The sequence below is a fragment of the Canis lupus genome, unplaced genomic scaffold (genome assembly GCF_011100685.1).
Source record: "Canis lupus familiaris isolate Mischka breed German Shepherd unplaced genomic scaffold, alternate assembly UU_Cfam_GSD_1.0 chrUn_S1950H2149, whole genome shotgun sequence".
Classification (NCBI taxonomy): domain Eukaryota; kingdom Metazoa; phylum Chordata; class Mammalia; order Carnivora; family Canidae; genus Canis; species Canis lupus.
This window is the reverse complement of record NW_023330818.1, coordinates 48,166-59,752: the sequence shown is the minus strand read 5'-3', so window position 1 is coordinate 59,752 and position 11,587 is coordinate 48,166. Positions and strand designations below refer to the sequence as shown.

The following is an 11,587-nucleotide window of genomic DNA, read 5'->3' as shown; positions in this document are numbered from 1 at the left end:
TCACATAAGGATTTCCAAACACGAGAAACATTTTTTTCAAGAGGATTTCCATAAACACATGAGAAACTATTTAATATTTGAGAGCTTTTCCTTCAGAAGAGAAATTTCCTGTCAACTGTACCTAATAGGTGATTTTATGTGCATGGCTTCCTTTTCTACTTTGTGCCTTTCATATTCGCATTTTAATTTTTGGAGAAAAACTGAGAAAACGTTAACCATGACACCCATTTTTGGCAACTTTTTAAAGCAGAGTTCTGCAGATAACGGTCCTTCTACCCAACAGCTCCACATTAATTACAAATGTGAAACATGAAATCTAACAGACATCAAAATCCAACCAAAACATCCCCTAAAACTGAGCTACATGCTTTAGGAACAAACTGAGGATCCCAACTTAAACAAGAAACTACACCTAAATAATAGTAAGATTCCAAAACTCCCCATTTTAGGAATTAAAAACAAAGACTTACTTGCTTTGTTTTTCCATGCTAGCTACCCTGAGGCATTCCCATCTTGAATGAGGAGATTCATTTGTTCCTGCACTTCGGTTTCTTCATCTTCTGATAATTTCCCTGTTCCAATCAGTTGACTTCCCAGTTGGAGAACATTACCGACCCGTCCCTGATGGGATGTCAAGTCCATCATATATCCCTGAGAGGAAAAGAAGGTAAAAAAAGTTGATAACTTTAGATCAATCCCTACGGATTTCTAATTTTATTTTATTTTTTGCAATTCTTAAATTTGTAGGCCTTTTAAATTAAATGCCCAGTGAAAGGATTTCATTTTTTATTTAAGAAAACCCAATATTGTTTTTAATATGAATTAAGGGCAATTATTAGCTTAGGTCACCTTCTGCAGAAGCAGAGCCTGAGATAGGGATTTGTGTGCAAGGAATTTATGACTTAAAAGCTCCCTGGGGTGGGGTGGGGGGGGAGCTCCCAGGGAGACCTGCCAAGGAGCCAAAGTAGTAGAAAACAGGACAGGAAAGGGGCAGAAAGCAAGTGTATTGTTTCAGGAAAAGTCTTCCCCCTGTGGGTAGAGCTGCCTGATAGGACATGGCACTCTGGAGTGTGAGTTATACTGCAGCCCTGCCTCCACCCAGGGGAATGGAGCTGAGCTCTCGTATCCCTGCCAAGAGTCACTGGCAAAATCAGATCTCAGCGACTTCAAGCATTGCCCTTCAAGGCAGAACTTTAAATGCCGGCTGATAGAATGTTGTGCTCATAAAGTTATTCATTTCCATCTCAAAATAAAAACTAAATTCTCCAAATACAAGGATCGTATAGAGTTCACTGAGATAACAGGAGAGACTTGGCCATTATGACAAGTCATGGGCATTGTTTCAGAAAGTCCATGCTTCACTGTACCTCATGAGTATGAAATTGTTCTTTCACTTCTTCGACATCATTAGAAATCTCTCCTTGGGCTTGCAGTGCATCCTCAGCTGAAAGAAGCCACGAGAGTACTTCTTCCAAAGCTGTTTGATAACTGTCCAGGTTTGCTTCGGTCTCTGTCAATGACCGGCCAAATGACTTGTCTTCAGGAGTTTCCAAATGCTAAACAATAAAATAAATTGGGTGTTATATAATTAGTATCTCTGCAGATGGTTCCAGTACATTACACAATAAATGGAATGAAATATTTAAAATGCTAAAAATGTCCACTTACATTATCAGAGATGAGGACAGCAGACATATACAAGAGCAGGTCTGCATTTTAACGTCATACAAATATACACACAAATTCTCACATGGTAGTTGAAAACCATGTCAAATTAATAATCTATTAAAGCTTTCCTGGATTACCATAAGGAGTGAATTAATACACCATCTCTTTGTGTTGGATTTTAAATCCTACTAATGTCCATCCATAGGTAACTGTTTTCATTTTATGTTTTCAATCCTTTACATATATACATTATTGGCATTATATTTACATACTTTTGCAATGGCATTCAAGGAAACATCTCTTCCCAAGAGTTGGGAATAAAATATCTGAAAATGTAAATGGCAGAAAAAACTATCAGTATGAAAATAAGTGGGAAGAGAAAGTAAAATGTACAGAGAAACACCTCATTCACACGTGTGAAATTTCTAACAGTATGATTGATCACTTCTATAAATCAAGCTTTTATTTCCAGAAGGCCATGGTTTCAGTAGCAAGATATTATCTTAGGAGAAGTAAAATATGAAGTCTTTGCTTCCACATTTAATTAGCAGGATGTGGGCAGCCCAGGTGGCTTAGTGGTTTGGCGCTGCCTTCAGCCCAGGGTGTGGTCCTAGAGACGCAGAATCGAGTCCCACGTCTGGCTCCCTGCATGGAGCCTGCTTCTCCCTCTGCCTGTGTCTCTGCCCCTCTCTCTGTGTGTCTCTCATGAATAAATAAATATTTAAAAAAATAATAACAATTAGCAGGCTGTTAAGTATTCTGTTAAGACTCCCAACAGTTGTCTTGAAGCTCTAAATTTTTCCTGTAACCACAGAGCTGAGAACAACAGGAACAAAACTGGCCATGATTCTAAAGAGAAGGTCCAGGCCGCCTATGAAGGCACTGCTAAGAGGGGACCGGGTTTTCTGGGCCCACCACCCTCTACCTAGCTCCAAGGTGGAGAAGAAGAAAAGCATGGAGGCTGAATGGAGAAAACTAGTGAGAAAAGATTTCTTCGGAGTAGCTGGAGCATCATACATGTCCGTACCTTCTCCCCACCTTGTTCCAAGTGATGGTGACATTAGAATCATCGCCTGGAGAGGGCAGTGTAGTTCCCAGGATAGAATACTGACTTCTAAACCTTGCCATGTTAGCAGGGATCCACAAACTATAGGACCAGTACTACCAGGTGACAGGATAGAACTCTTGGGCGAACCTCTGTGTCGGCTGCTTTAGTATTAGGGCAATTGTCAATGGTTAGAATTTGAGCAAATAAGAACATCTGCGTGAATTTTTTCTTTGGGTCGAGTGTACTCGTGATAGGTGGCCAGGCTTCAAAAATCCTGCTGAAGTAAGGGACACAGACAAACCGCTGACATAGATAAGGGGAACAAAGATATTAGAGAAATATTTGGAGAATTTTCTGTACACCCCCAAAGACAGCAAGCAAGTCCTGTGCCCTAACAAAGAGGGTTCTGGAAAGGAAACAAAATTCAGTGTAGAACACCCAGAAGCTACTTGGGAGACTTCATGATCGTGCCTAAGGAAAAGATTCATCCTTTCCATGGCTTTTCTTCAGACATGTTTGTCTTCAATTTCTAGTCACTCCCAATGCTGGGCCTTACCCCACTGAGTTGCCAGCACAAACCTAACTGCTCTTCTGATAAATGCTCCAACTTTAAATCTTTATTATTATAAATTTCTTCAACCAGTAAGTCCTTTAAGATGAAAAGACATAGGGGAAGGTGTGTGGTGTGATATTTTCATCAAGTGATGTGCTCTGCATCTGTTTCTAGAGAATTGGCAGAAACATGTCATCCTAAGTCAAAATCACACAACTCTAGGACTTCACACAGAGCATAAGTACCCTGAGAGAGCTAGTTGCATGGGCCCACCTCCAGGTCAAGGCAAATTTCTGAAGGTCTTAGGGGTCTGAACAAATTCAATGATGTATCCCTTCTTTCCACTCCTAGTTGCTATGAATAATAAATATCAAAGTCAGCATTAAAAGGAGAAAAGTCCCAAAAAGGAAGCCTGGGAGATGTATATAGACAGGACCAGCTTCATGGCTATGCAATCTGAGTAGCTGTACAGTGCCCCAAGGCAAGGTGTCCAAGAAGGACATCTTGCTTGTTTTATCTGCTTCTTGACTTCACCATCTTAATATCCTTAATAATTTTATCTCTGAACATGGGTAATACAAGTGAAGCCTGAGAAGGTGACAAAGTATGCACATGCACAGAGGAAATAAAGTACAATATATATGTCCACCCCCATTTACATACAGTGTTGTTGATGTTCCATGAGCAGAGAATGCTGGTGGACACAGGAGATGTGGGGATTTAGCAATACTAAACACGAGCGCAGGGTAAGTAGGTCTATGAATGAGTGAGGGCACTAACAGCCCAGGAACTCATGCTTTCTAGGTGAACCTGAACTTGCTTCAAATGCAGAAAGAAGGCAATTCTATGAAAACATGAACTAAAGAGCCCTTCAATATCCTTTCTTACTCATCTTTCTTTCCTGTATTAACTAACCATTTAGGCTGAAATTGATGGCACAGAAAGAAAGGGAAAGGGCAACAACCCATGGTTCCTTGTTCTTTTTTTTTTTTTTTTGGTTCTTTGTTCTTTTCATCCTTCCTTACTCATCAGAATGCTGAAAGTTGACAGTATTAGTAGAATGTGAACCTATCAAGAAGTAAAATAAAAACAGCTAAGTTGCTTTTGCAGTGTTTCCACATTAAGAATGAAATACATAGGCACGTACAAGTTACGAAATACAAATTGTGTAGTGCTGGTGATTCTGCATGAGTTACATGGTCTTATATTTGCATTTACAACTGCAATTGCACAATGTAACAATGAGCAGTAAAACTCATGCTAATACTTTAAAATTTTAATTTTCTTTATTCAGTATAAAGCTAAACAGCAAATAAAAAACACAAGGGCAAGTCAGGAAAGAGAGACTGTGGAATAAAGGAAATGGCTTTATATTTTAACTTTAACAGCACTTTCATTCCTGCTTTTTGAGAAAAGGGTTCTGTATTTCATTTTTTGTTGTACTGCACCTTGTACAGCCAGCCTAGGTAAAGGAAAAAAAAAAAGTACATTTCAATCCTGGCTATTTTGGCTCCTCTGGGTTACAGGTGAGAGGAGATAGGTGCTTTATTATCATGTACAGTACAATGCCATTGTAAAACCTGGGGGCTTGGAGGCAGTCAGTGTTTGAATCTTATCTCTGGCCTGAGGTCTTGTCACCCTGGGAAGGTTACTTAGCCCTATCATTAGCCTTAGTTTCCTCCTCTGTAAAACAGGAACAATATTACTCTCCTAAGAAGACTGTGGTAAGAATTAAAGAATAGTATATAAAGTGTTTAGCAGAATGCCCGACCTTGTGTAAGAACCCAATAAAGAACGAGATAACTGTAATTATTATTGTATTTATATATATATAGATAAAGATATAGATATAGATATAATATATATGCATAAGAACCATTACAAAACACAATCTGCTCCACCTTACCTTCTTAAGTCACTGGTCAGACTGAAAGCCAGAAAATTATTGTAGCAAAAAATGATCCAAAAAACTTCTAAGAGTAAACATCAATTAAATCAAACCTTTCTGAAACTTGGACATCAACCTAGCTCCTACATAAAAGTTCAAAAAATCATTAGTGATCTTGATTTCAAAATATCTTCTCAAAATGATAAATTGTAAACAGCACTATCACTCAAGCAACACAAAACTACATTCTCCCAATGCATAATTTGGATTAGAAAAGTAAACACTCCCATGGTTAGATAAGTGGATAAAGAAGATTTGGCATATATACACAACAGAATATCACTCAGGCATAAAGAGAAGGAAATCTTGCCACTTGGGACAACATGGATGGACCTAGAGGTACTATGCTAAATGAAATAAGTCAGACGGAGAAAGACAAATACCGTATGACTCCACTTATATGAGGAATCTAAAAAACACAACAGAAACAGACTCATAGATACAGAAAACAAACTGGTGGTTGTCAGACGGGAGTTCGGGGGGGATGGGTGAAATAGGTAAAGATGATTAAGAGGTACAAACTCCCGGTTCTAAAATACGTAAGTCATGGGGATGTAAAAGACAGCACAGGGAATACAGTCAATAATAATATAATAACACTGGTAACAGATGGTAATTAGACTTATTATGGTGATCAATTCATAATGTATATAAATGTCAAATCTCCAGTTGTACACATGAAACTAGTATAATATTGTATGCCAACTACACTTCAACAGAAATAAACACTTCATGATTTACTGATATTTACAGAGGCTTGAAATTTTGGAGATAATTTTAAAAGGCAAATTTTTACAGTCAAGGACATGATGTCTAGTACTCATAAATTCTGAATCTACAAGTTTTGCCTGAGGATGTTCATAAAACAAAAACTTTGCAAAGATCATCTTATTAAAGCTAAATTCAAACATGAATAAGCTATGTAAAGTAACACAAATAATTCAATTAATCATTATTTACATCCATAAATTCACCTCTACATATATAGAGGATTACAGTCAAAATTGTCAGCTGGGCTCTGAGTAATTCTTTGTCTAGACCACCATTTTTCAAATTTGTTAGTCATGATCCACCAGTGATTCATGAAGTCATTTTAGTGGGGCATGACCAGGAATATTTTAATGGGTCATGACCAGTAATATTCTATCTTAAATTAATTAAAGTAAATAATATTAGTCTGTGTTATTTATATTAAGGATTAATACTGTTTAGTGAATTTTTTGTTTCAGATATGCATATATATGTATCTATGTACATATGTGTATGTATATATGTTCTGGATCAAGACGAAAAAATCATTTCATATAGTTCATAAAACAAGATTAGAAACCATTCTAGAATTTCAGCACAAGTGAATCCATAATAGAAGAAATGTACTTGAATTTCACATTTGCCCGTTTTTAATAGAACCCTTGAAACAAAGCACATTCTTTACAAACCCATCTCTAACAATGGTGGTTCCCAAGCTCCTTGGGAGCTTCCCAGGCATAATCTAAAACTGATCCCTGTATGTGGAGGGCAGGGAAAGACCAAATAAAGAGGCAGACTACTCCAGATTGGTAGATGGCAAGTTTATTTTTTTTTTTAATTTTTATTTATTTATGATAGTTACAGAGAGAGAGAGAGGCAGAGACACAGGCAGAGGGAGAAGCAGGCTCCATGCACCGGGAGCCCGATGTGGGATTCGATCCCGGGTCTCCAGGATCGCGCCCTGGGCCAAAGGCAGGCACCAAACCACTGCGCCACCCAGGGATCCCGATGGCAAGTTTAATAAGCAAGGGAACTTACATACAAGCCTTGTTTATACAGAGATCTTAACAGGGTCCAGTCACATGTATTGTCCAGATGGGCTCCATATCACATCACTCTCTCAAGGCTGCATCCCTGGAGCAGCTCAAGGAGTGGGAAAGGCTAGTGGAATACACATTACATGGACAGGGGCAGGGGTGAGGGGACGAGGGACGTCCAGTTGCCACGGTCCAGCTCAGGGGTCAACAGGCCTCCCCCAATGTCCTTTCAATGACCTCCCCCAACAAACAGAGAATTTAGAAACAGAGAATTTAGAAATGTAAATTTAGAATTTACATAGAGATATGTAGAGAGGCTAACACTTTTGGTTTCAGATCCCCAAAATAAATATTCATTGCCACAGTATTTTATATTTCACCTAAGCTTGTAGCTAGTTCATACATACCATGGCAGCAAAGGAAATTTTCTAGGAAACTTGATCTTTGCTTTTTTATGGACAATTTATGCATAAGAAAGCGATACCAATCATTTCATGAATGAAGATGCCAGTATCATCCACTGGAACTACTTTTTTTCCCCCAGGCTTCAATCTTATTTTAATTTGTCTTTATCACAGTGGTTTATGCTTCTCTGCAGTACATCGGGCAAATAATGATTCAGATGAGAGGCCTCGCAATGGACGGATGAAATAATTCTGGTGGTTTTCAACATCAAGAACATTAAAATTTATCCAACATTATCTACATACTTCAGAGGCTTAATGATTGCACTTTTGCATGAAGACTTACAGATATTGTCACCTACGTTCCTTGCAGATGTTGCTATTGCATAAAGGTGGAAGAGTAGAGAGGAGAAAATTAACTAAGGAGGGAAGACAAATGAATCTATGTGTTAATCCTGCAATGCCTAGGACAAATGTCTGGAAACTGATTTCCAGTGATAGAAACTGTTGTCATAAAATACAGAGCAACAGCCTTGACACTACTCTGTACATAACTTTTTTTTAAAACCCACTTTACTATCTGTCTGATCTTAGGTAAGTTATTTAACCTCCAGGCATCTCAGTTTCCCCATCTGTCAAACAAGGAAAATAAAAATATATCTCCATAGGACTGCTGAAAAGATTATATGAGATGACGCATATAAAATGCTAAGCACATTCTAGTTTCCAAGAAATGTTCTACAATGCCTGTATTTGGGGACCAATGTTCATTGAAATGGCAAATGACTTTTATGAGGAAACACAGTTGAATGAGCTGTGTGTATTTTTAGAAGCATGATTTTGGCAATTCAAACTGAGATAAGTCATCAAATGGCTACATATAGGTAGTGAAACTAGCAATCCAGCAAACCACAAAGCTCTTAAAAAATAGCTGGGATGTTTCCAGAGGGCACAATCTATTACTCAGTAGTTTTATATTTCTGTTGAAACCAATCTATTTTGGCAACTTCCCCAAATGCAACCTTAAAACATGATATGAGTTTTAACCTAGATACAGTTTTATTGTTCTTGGATGTATAAACACTTCAAGAACATTTGAAAATTTTATCACTTAGCTCCTTTAAATGTGTCATACTTTTTTTTTTATAGAGTCAAGTTGACGCATGAATGGTGAATTTTTTGGTTGCATTCTATAATCTTGTTATTCTTCAGAGAAAGATTATTTGAAAGCTAAAGGATTACAGAGGGATAACCAAGTGGTTCTTTTACTAAATAACAGGAGAACAGTTCACAGGAACCAGGATTAGTATGTGGAAATATCCTCGTCACATTTCCACTGTGTTTCCTCAAAGATACAACATGTAAACCAGGGTATCATTCAAAGTATAAAAATGATTACAGAAGTGATTTATGAAAAATTAATCCATCATGCAACACTGTACATGCAATTCACTCTAATCATACCATTAAATAGGTGATTTTTAATATTGCTTGTGCCTGAAATTCTGATTCAAGTTAAGCTCTAATAAAGATTTAGAAAAAATTATGGTCTGCTGTTACGGTGATATTAAAACAACAATCACAACAACAACTACATCTATAAAAGCAATAACAACAGCTGCTATTATTTATTGGGCACTTAGTGTCAGTCAATTTGCTAGGCACTTAATGTGTACTATGTCATTTTTCACCACAACACATCAAGATGACAGAGAATAGTAGTATGAGGAACTGGGAGCAGAAAAAGTGAATATGCCAAAGGTCACAAAGGTAATTTGCTCTTCTGTGATGTCAAACCAAGTTGACTGTATTACAAACACATATCTTTACAATTTGATACATCTCTATTGATGAAGAAATGAGTTCAGAATCTATGAAACAGCGAGATGGGGAGATGGGGTAATTGGGTTGATGAGCATTAAGGAGGGCACTTGATGTAATGAGCACTGGGTGTTATATGCAACTGATGAATCACTAAATTTTACCCCTGAAACTAATAATATACTCCATGCTAATTAATAAATTTAAATAAAATTTTAAAAGGAAGAATCTATGAAATAGCATCTTGACAAAACATCTCAATAAAACTTTAAAATAAAATATAGAGAGAGTTTATCTATAACTATGTGTAGTGATAGGTGTTAATTAGACTACTGTGATCATTTTTCCAATATCATGAATCATCATTGTATGCAGGTAGTGTACACCTAAAACTAATATAATGTTATACTATAATTACATCTCAATAAAAGAAAGAAAGAAAGAAAGAAAGAAGAAAGAAGAAGAAGAAAGAAAGAAAGAAAGAAAAGAAAGAAAGAAAGAAGAAAGAAAGAAAGAAGAAAGAAAGAAAGAAAAAAAGATTGATTGATTAGGGTAAGTTATATAGCTCAGGTTCATAAAAAAAAAAAAAAAAAGCTCTTGAACTAACATTCTAATCTCAAATCTCCTTAGTCACTTTGGAAGGATTTTGATTACAAACAGCAACTATATTGCAAGTTGTCTTATGCCAAGTATATAAGATGTGTCCACTTAAAGAAAGCTAAAAGTAAATGTTGATAAGAGATGCTCAACGCCATTCCATTCAGAATATAGTTCAGCAAATCAATGTTGCCTTGACAAATTATATATGTATATGTTTTTATTTCTTCACTTCCACAATTTCAGAGTCAATGGTTCTGAAACCACTAAAAAATAATACCTGGACCCCATAATGTTAGTAAGTCAGAAATTAGATGGAGAGTTCTCTACAAAGCTTGCAGGACAGAAACAGATATCACATTGAAGAAGAGGACAACAGAAAGGCAGCAATGTGACACAACTCATGTGCTGGTACCAACTCTCTTTTATAAGACAGAGGAAGATGAGCAAAAGTAAAGCCAATATCATTATGTTCTAAGGAAGACATGTGCCAAACCCATCGTTTGAATCCCACACCTTCTACAATTCCCATTACTTGCCTTTCATTTTCAATATCAGCTAAGCTGATTTTCTTTATTATCACAGAATGTCTTGCAGAAATGCTATATTGTGCTTAGTATGCTTTGTTTAAGATAAAAGAAGTATATCATCTGTATACGTATGTGTGTTATGTATATCTTTACATTTTTAAAAAAATCTTGCCCGGAAACCTATTAAACAAGTGGTTATGGAACCAAAGTGCTCAACTTAATACCTAGAAAAAACTGGCCACTGCAAAGCTGCTGGTTCTTCAGTATCTGTTCTCCACTTCTTACATAATAGCAGAAAGTAGAGATGACTATTTGGCTATCCAGAATATAAACTATAGTTCCCAGCTTCCCTTGCAGTTAGGTGTGACATGTGCCCAAATACTGGTGAAAGGAATAGGATGTATGCAACTTCTTTGTCAAGACTTAAGAAGAATCAATATACTCTCCTCTTTGAACTTTCTTCCTTCCCAGTCTGTCATACAGACATGATGGTGAGCTATCCTTGATCATGGAGATGAAGCCAGAATCCAGAGGAGGCCAGAACACAGAAAAAAAATCTTGGTCCCTGGATGAGCAGAGCTTTCCTGCAAAGCCCAGACCACCAAAATCCAGATCATTCTGAAAGATAAATAAACTTGTTCCCTAGATAATCCATTTCTATTTTGTGCTTTGTTACTTCCACAAAATTTATAGACCATCTAATACACTAGCATGCCCAGAGTTTCTAGGAGCTGAGACTTTACTATAAAGATACATGTATTTCTAAGAGCTAATATGTGACTTTAAAATAACCTTTCTACCATAAAATCCTATGTCTATCTGCTTAATTTACCTTCCCTCTCTGGAACATATTCTCAATGAAGATTCCAGTTCATTTGGTTTCATCAATTTTCAATCCGTATAACTTTTTCATTTTTTCCCAGATTTGTTGATATAGTTGACGTATTACGTTGTGTAAATTTAAGGTGAACATGTTGATTTGATACATATATATTACAATATAATTACCAGTGTGGCTTGAGCTAACACCTCCAACATATAATTACTATTTCTTTTTTTGTGGTGAGAACATGTATGATCTATTCTCTTACCAACTTTCAAGTATATAATATAGTATATACCTTCAGACATTATACAAATCTCTATATTCTTTGAAGGCAGGGATTCTGTCCCATGCCTAATAGAAGACACAATACAAAGATAAATAATAAATACTAATTGAATTAAATTG

General features: G+C 36.7%; 1 pseudogene; it reads right to left on the bottom strand.

Moving 5' to 3' along the window:
* Positions 1-470: 470 nt before the first annotated feature.
* On the bottom strand, positions 471-2,796 carry LOC119878827 (annotated as a pseudogene).
* Between the last annotated feature and the right edge of the window lie 8,791 nt (positions 2,797-11,587).